Genomic DNA, 13,127 nt, shown 5'->3' on the forward strand with positions numbered 1-13,127 from the left:
TTAAGATGCAACCTATGAGGCAATCCACAGTCACTGCAGCATGAGTTCGATCCCCAGTCGGCCAGCGAGCAACTCACATGGCACAGCAGACCTCTCCTGTCTCCCTACTGCTCCCCTCAGCAGTATATTTCAGTCTGTCTGCCTGTTCTGTGCCCCGCTCTGTCTCTGGTGAATCCTCTCACCCCCCATACCTCTGGCCTGTACCCCAGTTCTTGTATGCATAAATGAATAAATCTTAAAAAATAAAGTCTCAAATTCATGGCTCATTGAGAGTCATTTGGAAATAGCTCAAAGATGGAAGTACTTAACAACTTATCTGTGTTCCCCTGTGTTAATCAAGCCATCTCTGAAGATAATCAATTTTAACAAATCATACAAGTTCAACAGAGAATTAATCAAATGTATTTAAAAGTTAAACCAAATGATTTTGGGTGGTGTGTTTAGGCAGGGATGCTAGAGGTTGGTGGTGGTAAAGACATATTTGACTTATTGCTGCAGTTCTCCATTTTATTCAGTTCTGTATACTTGGGCATCAACATTAAATCACAGCTCCTCCAAATCTGTTAAAAAATATATGTCTCAAATGAGCATATTAAAAAAATATACAAGTAGCCATGAAGCTAAATTGCTCCATTATTCCATTTATAGATCTACATCCCTAATAGATGATGAGTATAAACTGACTTTGATTTAAAAATTGTTCTTATCTTAATTTTTAAATATATATTGAAGGGGAGTCTAGCTCTTTCTTTGATCATATGCTCTTCGGTTACTAAGTGTTGTATACAGCATGTTACATATCATATGTAAGGACAGAGATTGGGTTGAGTACGTGGCACCCAAATACTCAAAATGTAGATATGTTTATTAATTTAATAAAACCGGTTAGTTGGAGAGTTAGTTTTGAAGAGCAAAAGCTATTTTTCATAACTTAAAATTATCTGTAATGTTTTCATACTTTTTTTGGTCTTAAATGTTACAGTTCAGAGTCTGTTCCATGCCTAAGATTGTTAACAAAATAAAGCAATCCAACAAACAAAAAAACCTACTTGTATTTTGTTCCAGTCCATTAGTTTATTTTTAAATGTCTTCCATTTAATTTAATTTTTATTTTACCTGGAAATTTAAAGTTTTATTCTTCTCTTAACCAGCATTTGTACTTAACACTGAAGTAAAACTATTTCTCCCCATGGGCCTGAATTGCAATTCATTATACATCTTTGCTCTAGTGGATTCTTCCCTTGTCACAGTTTATCTTCTCAGCCCGTTTTATACTGCAGGCCCGGCGGCAGCATCAGAGGACTGAAATCTGTCTGCAACTTGTTTCTACTGAAAACAGAAATCGCTCCCTTTCCCTGTCACAGCTCATGGGATGCCTGGTGAAAGCACTCAGCTGCTGGGTCTCGGGCACAGATCTGGATATGGAAGAGAATAACTTGCCCAAGGGCGGCCCCGGACCAAAGCATAGGACGGGAGACAGATACACGGTTCTCTCAGTGAAGAAGATGCCTCCTACTTGGCTCCTCAGAGTCCCCACACTGGTGCCACCTCCCAGTTGCTTACTCCAGTCAGTAGTGAAATAATGCATCCGTTAGTGGACTGACATTGCTTCTTCCCAAAACTCCTGTTCCTTCCCCTGAGTGCATTAAGCTCTCAGAATGCAAGGGTTTGCCTTAGACTCTGATTTTAAAGAAAATCCTAGCTAAGATAAACATCATTCACTCCTGATGTTATTTCTTGACTCTGTTCTGTCCCATGGACTTGTTTCTTATGGTTTTATAATCTAATACCTGATAAGACAATTGTACATACGCTGTTCTCTGCTTAAAATCTATCCTGAGTATCCTCATGGATTTATCTTTTTCAGATTAACTTTGAACCACCGAGGCAATTTCAAACACCTGTCAGTTTTTTAAATTAGAAATAATTGATACACTTCATAATCTTTCATTTTCCAGTCTTTCATTTTCCAGCTGAGTGAACTAATATTTTTTTCCTTCCTTAGGCCCAGGATCCTTTTATCATGAACTCACCAAGACCATTCTTTCTTCACTGAGTTCATATGAATAGTAACAGAAATATACACATGTGAGTATTCATATTACTCTTGTAGAGTATTTAATACACTACATTCATGACACTTACTGCATACATGCAGTGCATTAATGATAAACGTCATGTATGCAGTAACACAACATGCATGATACTAACACACTGACATGCATTACTACATACATGTAGCACATGTTATATACATGATACTTTTATACATAATGCACATGAAGCCTTTAATGAATAGGTTGTATATATGCTGACCTACTACAATACTGTCCATTGATATCTCCTAATATCCTAATAGATAAAGATGGTCAAAGCACAGATTAGTCAAAGCACACCTTATATTCCATAGTCAAATCTAGTATTTTACTTCTTAGGAATCTTACATTTTTTTTCCTAAATTTCTCTAAAAATTCCTTTTATATTTCAATGGAAATTTTGGATGAGATCATTTTAATTTCATTTTCCAACCAATTAAAACTAAAAGGTTATGTTTATCATTTACTTCCATGGGAGGTGTGCTGGAAATGTTTTATAGATGGATATAAATGATTTTTACAGTAATTTTTTGAGGTAACAACTATTCCTATCTCCATTTTATGGATAAATAAATAGACATTAAAATATTGAATACATTTCCCCAGCTAGTAAGTAATAAATCCCATATTTAATCCAAGGCTAACCTTGTTTTTTATAAAAGCAACTGACTACTCCATATTATTTTTATAGCTAGCCACTTAACACCCCTTACCTAAAATTATTTTTGCTGGTTCTCTTGATTTTCTAACACAATCATATTGATTCCAACTAGCAGAATCTTGCTTCATCTTTCTAATATTATTTCATGAATATCTTTTTGAATGTTGAGATTTTTATCATTTTTGAGCCTTGCTGAATTAAAAACAGCTCATTTAAAAATTTATATTTTATGTAAGTGGCCTGGGACAGAATGTCCGCCATGTTTCCAAATCTAAAATATTTTGCTATATTTACTTGCCAAACCCTGAACACCAAGTGGTCCCCCGATTTTTTTTTTTTAAATAGGATACTAGCGCCACTGTATAATTGCTCCCACCTCCTCTTGTGGACCTTTTCTGATGCCTGTTTTGAGAAGGCAAACTCTGTGATGTCCAGGAGCATGTGGCAGGGAAAGGTGTTTGGGGTTCAGGTTAACCACCTTTCCCACCCAGGACACCGCATTTGGCTACAGCTCCCCTCCAGATGCCTCACACCAACCCAGAGACCCAAGACTAGAGTCCAAGTTCTGAGTGTGCAGTTAATTTTCAAAAGACACATAACTAAGAGGTGACTTAACATTTCCAATCAGTCCTGTATTTTCCTTTATTTTCAGATTCATAGATGGGAACATTGAAATCAGCTGTGGCAGCTCCTATAAAAGGAACCTGCTGTATCACCCGACACAGAACATTGAAGCAAAAAGCCTGATCGTAGATGGTGACAACTTACAGTAGTAGGCCAGGGAGAACAGAGCAATTAAATGTGGAGAACAGGCCTATCTGCCCCCAAAAGCAACCCCGATGAAGGAGATAAATGACATCAGCAAGAGAAGATGCCAACAAAATGTCAAGGTCATTCTCTGGTTGTGTCATTGAATGGTGTTGATTAATTAGAATGAGATACCAGAATCTTTGTTACACTTTTCTAAAGTGATCTAGCATATTTCCTGAGGTCCTTTCTGAAATGTATGGGATAAGTGTTTCTACAACAGTGAAAAAGTTAGATAAATTTATGTAGTTTCTGAATTAGACAAATGGTTTTTTCCTCATTAAATCATATCAAGAGACATGAGAAAACTTCGTGGTGTGTCGAAGGCACTTCTCTGCACTTACTTAGCAACGAAACAAAAAAGATTGCATATGGCCTCTCTGGTGGCGCAGGGGTTAAGAACAGCAATATGAGGCTATGGCTAGCCATTGCTGCAGAAGTTCAATCCTGGGCCAGCCAGGGAGCAGCCCACATGGCACAGCAGACCTCTCCTGTCTCGCCCACTGCTCCCCTCAGCAGTGTATTTCAGTAGATCTGCCTGTTCTGCTCCCCACTCTATCTCTGGTGAATGCTCTCAGCCCCCACACCTCTGGTCTGTACCCCGGTTCTTGTATGCATAAATAAATAAATCTTAAAAAAAAAAGATTGCATACCTCATCTTGATCACCTATTTGAGATAGGCTGGTAGGAGGTGTATTATTCTTAACATTTACAACAGTCCACTGAGCTGATTTTAAAAAATCCCTCTAACAGATGTACAAATGGAAGAAAGGGAGACAAAGTATATCTGTCTGTCTGTCTGTCTGTCTGTCTTCTATCTGCCTATCTACCTACCCACCTACCCACCTACTATTAAAGGCATCTCTTTGTAAAGGATAGTACCATAATAACATAACAACTGCTCTATCACTTATTAGTCTTATAAACAATGTATAAAGGGTCAATATTGGCCCATTTTCCCCATGATAGGAGGATCTAGGATCAGTAAACAAATGAATATCATCATAGAACAACTCCCTATTTGCAGCAAAAGAGGAATAATAAAACTACCCATCTCTTTCCAAAAAGCTCCAACACTAAGAACCCTACTTGCTTATATGAAAGAAACGTATCTGATCACTAAGTTAAATAAAATACTTATTTTCTCATTCTCAAATATGGTGGCCTGAGCTCTTTTTCATTTTTTAATATTTCTTTGAGAGATCGGAAAAGACAGGAATAGTTTTAAACACACCCACGAAGACCAGGGAACCTCCAGGTAGGGAGAACAGGAAGAAAACTTTGTGAACAGTTTAAGAGATGTGTGCCTCCAGCACGGAGATGAAACACACGCAGTCATGCGATTTTATAAGGGAAATGTTTTTTCAAAGAAATAAAACATGGAAGTGGCCAGTCACGTTTGAGGAATAACAGAAGACCCAAATTAAATAGCATTTCATTAGCTTTTTAAGTGGAGTGACTCAATAAATGATTTGTTTTAAAAACACAGACATCCAATTAACCCCACGACGGAGGCTGACAGTAGTCTTAGAAGGGGTATTTCCTTCGGCTTCTGGAAGAGATGCTCAGTCGTTAGTGTGAGCACACACACGTTTCCTAAGGTGTGCATATTTGCACACACACTTGGACACACATGTTTCCTAAGGTGTGCATATTTGCACACACGCTTGGACGCACACGTTTCCTAAGGTGTGCATATTTGCACACACGCTTGGACGCACACGTTTCCTAAGGTGTGCATATTTGCACACACGCTTGGACGCACACGTTTCCTAAGGTGTGCATATTTGCACACACGCTTGGACACACACACCTAGAATGTGAAATTGACCTGCTGCAACAATGCATCATTTATTAGAACTCCCCTAAGGCAAATGGATGAGAGTGAATTCATTGCTCAGACTGGGGATACTGGCGTGGATAAAAGATGCACCACGTCCCTCCGGCCCCCCTCCATCTGCGGTTTTGGTCTCCCTGGGCCTTCCCTGCAGAGGGCAGTTACCTGCGGAAATAGCCAGACTCCGCTGCGAGCACCAGGCGTCTCCCGGAGGCCCTGCGTGGCCGAGTGGAGCCAGAGGGTCGATCCCCTAGCCCGCATACACAGCCTTCCTTTCACCACCTTCCGTTTATACAAAGACTGGCTTATCCCAATTTTTTTTCCTGTTGCCTTTGCAATGAAAAGCTCTCCACGCGCAGCCTAATAAAGTTCTATGCTTGCCCCACCCCCATCCCAAAAATCCCTGCCAAAAAAAAGAGAGGGTGGTGGTGGTGGGGGGAGACTTAAACCTGGAACTCATTTAGCTAAAGGGACTTTAGTTAACAAGAAAGTTACCCATCATGAACTGCAGGTAACACCTCCCGTGATCCTAAATCCATTACCTGGAGACTTAGCCCAGGCTGAGTTTGATTTTATGAACTGTGAGGTTGCAATGTTGAAAGTCTGCAAATTGGACATAAATTGGACGCAAAAGACTGGGGGAGAGGAGTGATTTTCTCTCTAATGGTGTTGCAGGCGTTGGCTCTTACTGGAGATGCCTGTGATCTGGAGCAGAGACAAGGACGGGGGAGCTGCTGCTTGGAGGTCTCTCATTCCAGGAGGATTTCCTGCCCCCAGAGGGTTTGACTGCCTCCAGCAGCTTTATCTAGAAGAACCTCTTAACTTGCTGCTCTGTGAATTGCTCACTGTCACACGGGAGGAACGTGCGTGCATGTGCACACGCACACCAGCCTGAGATCAGCAATAGAAAATGATTTCTCGTCTGAGCTCTGTCTCTGTCAGCAAGGTCTCAGGATTGTTTACCTGGCTCACTTTCATCCAACCCCTTGAAAGAGAATTCTTCTCTTCTAGAGATGGTGCTGATGTCATGACTAATGTCATGTTTTGCATTTTAGGGAAAACAGAAAATACTTTCAGATTAGTGGTATCTTTTTCCCAATTTTATTATTGAGCATTTATTATTATGACTTTGTTCACATATGTATTCATTGGTTTTTACTTTGTGAAAGGGTCCACGGATGAATCAGGGCCAAAAGTTGGGTAGGCACAATTGGTAGCATCACTGAAGCGTAAGGTCAGAGCTAATAAATTCTATACTACAGATGAAATAAGAAAATACAAAGGAGGGGAAATTAAATCTGACAAGGGTTTAAGAAAAGTGTGGAAATGCAGACTTCAAAAATTTAATTGTGATTCAATAAATTGGTAGTGGTTTGGGTCTGGGGTGGAGAGCAGAGGTAGGAACCCCAGGCAGAAAGAAAGCTTCTAGAAGGCATAGCACCACGAGGTCATGGAGTGGCCATTTGTGTGGCCAGGACAGGGTCTGCTATGCATAGAGAGAAGAGGATGGAAATCTGAAAGTGTCACAGCCACCACTTCCAAATACCAGGCTGAATCCTTTCAGAGGAACAGAGTTTCTGGAAGAGTTCTGGAACATGCAAGGTGCATGTCTAAAAATCTGCACAAACAACAATACCATCCACGGAGGTATCTCCATTTACTTACTGCAATTCGTCCAAAGGTGGCATTTCATACATCTTAAACAAAAGAATGTAAAGCTTTCAAAAGAATGTAAAGGATTTTGAGAGTTGTGTCTACTAAATTTTCAAAGTTCAACAATGAAAACAGCATGAAGCATTTTTATGGTCTCAGATCTATCAGCTACTTGATGGTGATCGCTGTTTCTTTTTAGAAACAGAGTAAAATCGGACTCTGAGGCAAACATGACAAAACATTCATTTCTCTTTCATCTAAGTACTAAGGAGGTACTTGGGTATTAACATTTTTCTGTATTTTCCATAGGACTTAACTATTTTGGGTTTTTAAAGTGCAAGTTCTCTGATATCTTTACCTCCACACACTCATTCCACACTTCCATGACTGACTTTGTCTTCTTATCTCTGACACCACTGCAGTGAGTGCCCCCAGCCCCCTGCAGCTCACCCGGGCTCCACAATATTCCTCCCTACATGCTGAAACACATTTTGGTTCCTTACCCTCTTGTGCTACCCAGAGTCTGCAGGATATAAAGCAAGGATTATTTAGCTCTTAGGGTAACTTAGACATAAGATACTTCTAGCCCCAGAGCTTTCCTCTGCATGAAAATCCTACATCCCAATGAAAAATCACAGAAACTTAGAATCCGCTCTCACCTCTGACATTTCTTTTTATTACTTGATCAAGCTGTACTACTTGATTCTCAATTTCCCTCAAGATGAGTTTCTCCCCAAAAGGCTCACTGAGCCATCCTACAGGTCCATTTCTTGCAATTGTCCCTCCGTTTAAGTGACAAAGCCCAGACATGGCTTAGACACAGGTTGGGTTCTCCGCACCACCAGGAAGTTTATGCCGGCAAAGAACATGGTGCAGGCTGGAAACAGAAAATGGCTGCAGGCCGGGAGGCCAGGGAAGGAGGAAGATACCCCAGGCAACAGGCAGATGATGTTCACATTTCCTCGTTTATAGCTAACTTCTGTCATGGTTGGGTGATGAATGCATGACAGAATCTATGTGGATGTAAATGGTGATGATATCTTTTCGATTTAAGTCTGAAAATCAATGTACTAAAAACCTGAGTCGCCAATAAATCTCTCCCTAGGTTACTCTAGGCTACACTCCAGCAAACAGCCATCTTAAAATATCACTGCAAACGGCGTCTTCCTAAGCTATCACCTTGGCCCGAAAACAAAGCTCTTGGGAAGATAGGAAGGGATGAGGAAAGGGTAAGAAAGTCTTAGATAAAATTGGTTTTGTGAACATTCTGTAAGCAAGGACTTAAAACATGCCTTTATAGAGTCATGTCTGCACCTCTATATTCCACTCAACACTACTACTTGTAAAACCAGCTGAGCAAACACAAACAAACAAACAAACAAACAAACAAAAACAGCCATGAAGCATGTTTAGAATCACTGGTCAGTCACCTCCTCTCATTTAATGACATTTTGAGTCCAAACACCAAAGCCTACAGATCCCATGGAGGGAGCCATTTTGGTCTTAAATGGCTACTGACATGAATCAAAGGCAAATGAAGACAAGATCAAAAGCAGGCACCATTTTCATATTACCTTGGAGGGAATAGTTTTATTTGCTGAGCTCCTGTGATTCCAGGAGCTAACATTTTATGTGAACATTTCTCTTTTCCCAGTGTCACTTTTGGATGAATTAGGTTTCAGTAGATTTGGATATTCACAGAATATGCCTGCAAATGCTGGTTGTCTGGGATAATATGAAGAAAAACAAACCAGTCCCTGAATGGAATATCACACAAATCTGAAAGTACTTTAAGTTTTGTTACATGAGAGGCAAAGCTTCAATCCCAACTGCACAGGGCAACAAGAACAAGCTGCTATGCAGGGTGTAGGTTTTAAAACATAGTTTAAGGGTCTCTCTGGTGGCACAAAGGGTTAAGACGCAACCTATGAAGCTATCCGCAGCCACAGTAGCAGGAGTTCCCCCCTCCAGGGAGCTCCCCACGTGGCACAGCAGACCTCTCCTGTCTCGCCAGCTGCTCCCCTCAGCAGTGTATTTCAGTCAGTCTGCCTGTTCTGTTCCCCACTCTGTCTCTGTTGAATCCTCTCACCGCCCCCACACCTCTGGCCTGCATCCCAGTTCTTTTATGCATAAATAAATAAATCTTTAAAAAATATATAGTTAAAACAACAACAACAACAACTAATAATGCACTGGACTGAGCTTCTGATTCCTCCCAGTCTCCAGCATATTTATGTGCCTAGCACAAGCCAAATAACTCTATGCCCTGATTCAGCTAATTGCTATAGAGAAAATATGAAAGAAGACCTTTCTGGTGCTTCCAATTACTGTCATTACTGCTGTTATAAAAACAACAAAACAACATTTCAAAATGGTTTTCCCATGTCATATGCTGTCATGGTATCATTTTAGGGATAGTCTTGGAGTCGAAAAAGCCCTGTTTGCTTTTTAAAACCTTAGGAAAATGGCAATACTTCATCCACACGGAATGAGAATAACCGTCTTTCACGTCTCCCTTTGATTTTGACGTAGCCAAGTCAATCAGCAAAGGTGAGTTACTGCTGCCACCGTCACTGGAAGGGAAGAGAAATCCACTTTGACAGCAATATTATTCATTTGAGTTTCTTTAGGCCCAAGTGCAGTTGGAAGCAAAAGCCTAATTTGAGACCTGTGATTCTTCAGTTAATTTATAACCTTACTAGAAGTAGATTCTCTTCAGCCTCTCCCCTCTGCTTACAAAGCAAAAGAGTGTTCCATTCTTACGTAAGGGAATTTAAGGAATTAACTGTTGTGGGAGCTTACCATCATAAATAATTTAATTATACCTAATAAGGACGGGATAATTGTCTAAGCAATTGCCAGCGAAAATAATGATAAAAGTGAAATCAAGGCTTCGGCTTCAGGATGTAAGCTGAGCAGCTGTAGTGGTCTGGGGAGGCATTTCCTTCTGTTTATTTATTTATTATATTTACTGGGCCCTCCCATTGCAGGAAAAGCCTGCGGGCACAGTTAGGAATGGCTAAATGTGGTGGCATGGAAGGTGCCTTTTTATCTATCCATTTATTTTTCTTTCTGCATCATGTAAATACAGGAAAAACTACCAGTCAGCAGTGGTTTTGTTGTTTGAGCTGTGCTATGACGGTTGATGTGTACATGTGTGGATTTTTCGTCACACTGGAAACACCAGGAACCAAATTCTATGAATATCATGTGTCTAATTGGGATGTTATTGGGCTTTTATTGTCACTTACAATAAGAAAAGAGAACTTAAATTGAAACATGACTATATATAAATATATATATATCATGTGTATGTATCTGTGTATATACATACCCACATATAAAGCATAAATTATTTTTCGAACTGTTTTCATTTTGATCACTTTTGGCCATATGAAGCGGTTGGGTAATTCTTACTCTCAGAGTCTGCCTGATACAGAAACATCCATTTTAATATAATCTGCAGTAGTAACTTGGTTGAGGTGGAGGGTAATTGAGGTTCAAACACAACCAGTAATCACGAAGTCATCAGGTGGAGGTTGAGTAGAGATAAAATCAACATGAGGGCCTCCCTGGTGGTTAAGTGTTGTCTCAGCGCTATCACCACTGCAGCATGAGTTTGATCCCCAGCCAGGAAGCTGACCCACACAGTACAGCCGACCTCTCCTGTATCATCTGCTGCTCCCCTCAGCAGTGTATTTCGGTCAGTCTGCCTATTCTGCTTCCTACTCTCTCTGGTGAATCCTCTTACTCCTCCATACCTCTGGCCTGCAACCCAGTTCTTCCATGCAAAAATAAATAAATAAAATAAAACAAAAAAAAAGAATCAACATGAATAAGACAGGAACAAGGTAGAAAATGAAGAGGGTTAATTATTACCCATTCCTCACCTCCTGCCAACTGCTAGGCTGCTGTGGTGCAAACTCAACTTGGAGGGTAGGGCGGCCTTAAAAACCCCAGACAAAATGGACCTGAGCTTTCTTGATTGAGGTCGGTAAATTCCAAGAGCTTATTTTGCTGAAAAGAAGTTTTCTTTGAGATGAGTTTCACAAGCAGGGATATCCTGGACCCTCCTAATTCAGGAAAGGTGTACTGAGGAGGCTGAGCAGGCTCAGGAGAGGCACCTGGTGGGTAATCTAAGCCTCATCAGGGTGCATGTCAAGTATGAAAGGGAGGTCCAAGGAGAGTCCGCACAGTCCTAAATGCTGGAAATTTATTAGAATAAAGAAGTCAGTTTTGGAGGCGGCCAGGGTACAAAAGTGGTGAAGTTCTAGTTGAGTTTTCTGATGACTCTTGAGCTTGGGACATTGTCAGATATCTGTGATAACATGTGCACACTCTCCCAAATCTAAGATACTTTTATTCCTCTTTGCATTTTTCCATGAACCCAAGTCTCCTTTGTACAGTCACTAAATGCTACGACCACAACCACTCAATCTTTTTTTTCTTATTGAAAAGTCGTTATATGCTTGGAATCTAATTTGGGGAAAATTGCCTCCAATCATATTTTCAAAGATCAATGCTGACAGTGATTGGCGACATTCATAAGCAAATGGGTCTCATGATGACCCTCGCTTACTCCCTGTTCCTGAATCCTACTCTGTAATGTTTCAAAATAGCTTTCAAATTAGTTTGATATTTTGGGTACATCCCTATATCATAAAAATATTTAAGAGATGGATTTTAGTATGATTATTATTTAACTAACCAGTTATACCTTGTGATCAAATTGATAATTTTGGTTAGCATGATTTGTAGATTTTTAGGAACATGCCCAAATACACTACTGCTGTTATTTCCTGGAGATACATAATCTAGAATGTGGTTACAGGCTCAAGTGAACATTTGTAAGGCCAATTGCAGAATTATACTCTAACATTATTTCATCCAATTTATCCCCTTTTTTTAAGATGCCGCTACTGTTTTTTTTTTTCAAAGCAACATGGACAACTTAAGCTATAAAGCTTGTAAAGCAATGATATGCAAAAAGAATTGTGTACCCATTCCCAGTTTGTTGGCTTGTCTTTACCTGGTCTGTGGGATATCACCAGAGTAGTCATCTCCCCAAGACAGGGGCTAGTCACAGGGACTCACTTTCAAATTTCTTTTTTTTTAAAAAAAAAAAGATGCATAAATACTATGCATACAAGAACTGGGGTATAAGCCAGAGGTGGGGGGGGTGGTGAGAGGATTCACCAAAGACAGAGTGGGGAGCAGAACAGGCAAAATGACTGAAATCCACTGCTGAGGGGAGCAGCGGGTGAGACAGGAGAGGTCTGCTGTGCCATGTGGGTCAGCTCCCTGGCTGGGGATCAAACTAGTGCTGCAGTTGTTACAGCTTGCTTCATAGTGCTGACACTTAACCCCTTGCACCACCAGGGAGGTCCCCACTTTCCAATTTCTTGAACAGGGAAATAGCTTAAATATTGAAACTCACTACTATAAGACACTAGAGGTCACACAGCACAATGCTGCGGAGAATCACTGCCAAGGAATACCCTTGGAGAATCTTGGGACAAAATTGAGTGAATGACCTCTGGAAGTAGTTTGGGGTATTCTTGACACAAGAAAAGGTACAATCTTGGAATATCTGGGTATCTGGATTTGGGTAGTCATCAAAGATTCTAGGACTTGTTGGGGATTTTCTCCCTACTCTGGGAAAGAATAACAAACTCTTCTCTGTTGAAAACTGCTGTCCACTTACTATATATTGTGAATGGTGATGTTAGCCACATTTTGATTAAATGGCATAATTTGCCAGTAAAATACTAAAATGACAATAATAAAAATAGTGGTAAAGTGCACAGATGGAATTTTGTTACTTTAGATACTTTAAATCAAAGCTCCTTACCAGAGATTAATTCAAATTAAGCAGCTTGGGCTTCCTTAGCCAAGTAATCAGGAAAATTGGTATAGACATGATGATACAACCTTCACTCTTTGGAGGCTGACACATCTAGATTTAAATATCTGCTGTAATTTGTTTCATCAGTACATATACTAAAATTGGAACAAAACAGAGAAAGTTAGCATGACCCCTGACATGAAAATACATGAAGTCTTCCATATTTTA

General features: G+C 40.2%; 1 pseudogene; it reads left to right on the forward strand.

The window, feature by feature from the left end:
* Window positions 1-13,029: 13,029 nt before the first annotated feature.
* LOC119233109 (U6 spliceosomal RNA) lies at window positions 13,030-13,127 on the forward strand (annotated as a pseudogene).

Source organism: Talpa occidentalis, unplaced genomic scaffold, assembly GCF_014898055.3.
Source record: "Talpa occidentalis isolate TD23 unplaced genomic scaffold, MPIMG_talOcc4v2.1 talOcc4.7, whole genome shotgun sequence".
In the NCBI taxonomy this organism is placed as follows: domain Eukaryota; kingdom Metazoa; phylum Chordata; class Mammalia; order Eulipotyphla; family Talpidae; genus Talpa; species Talpa occidentalis.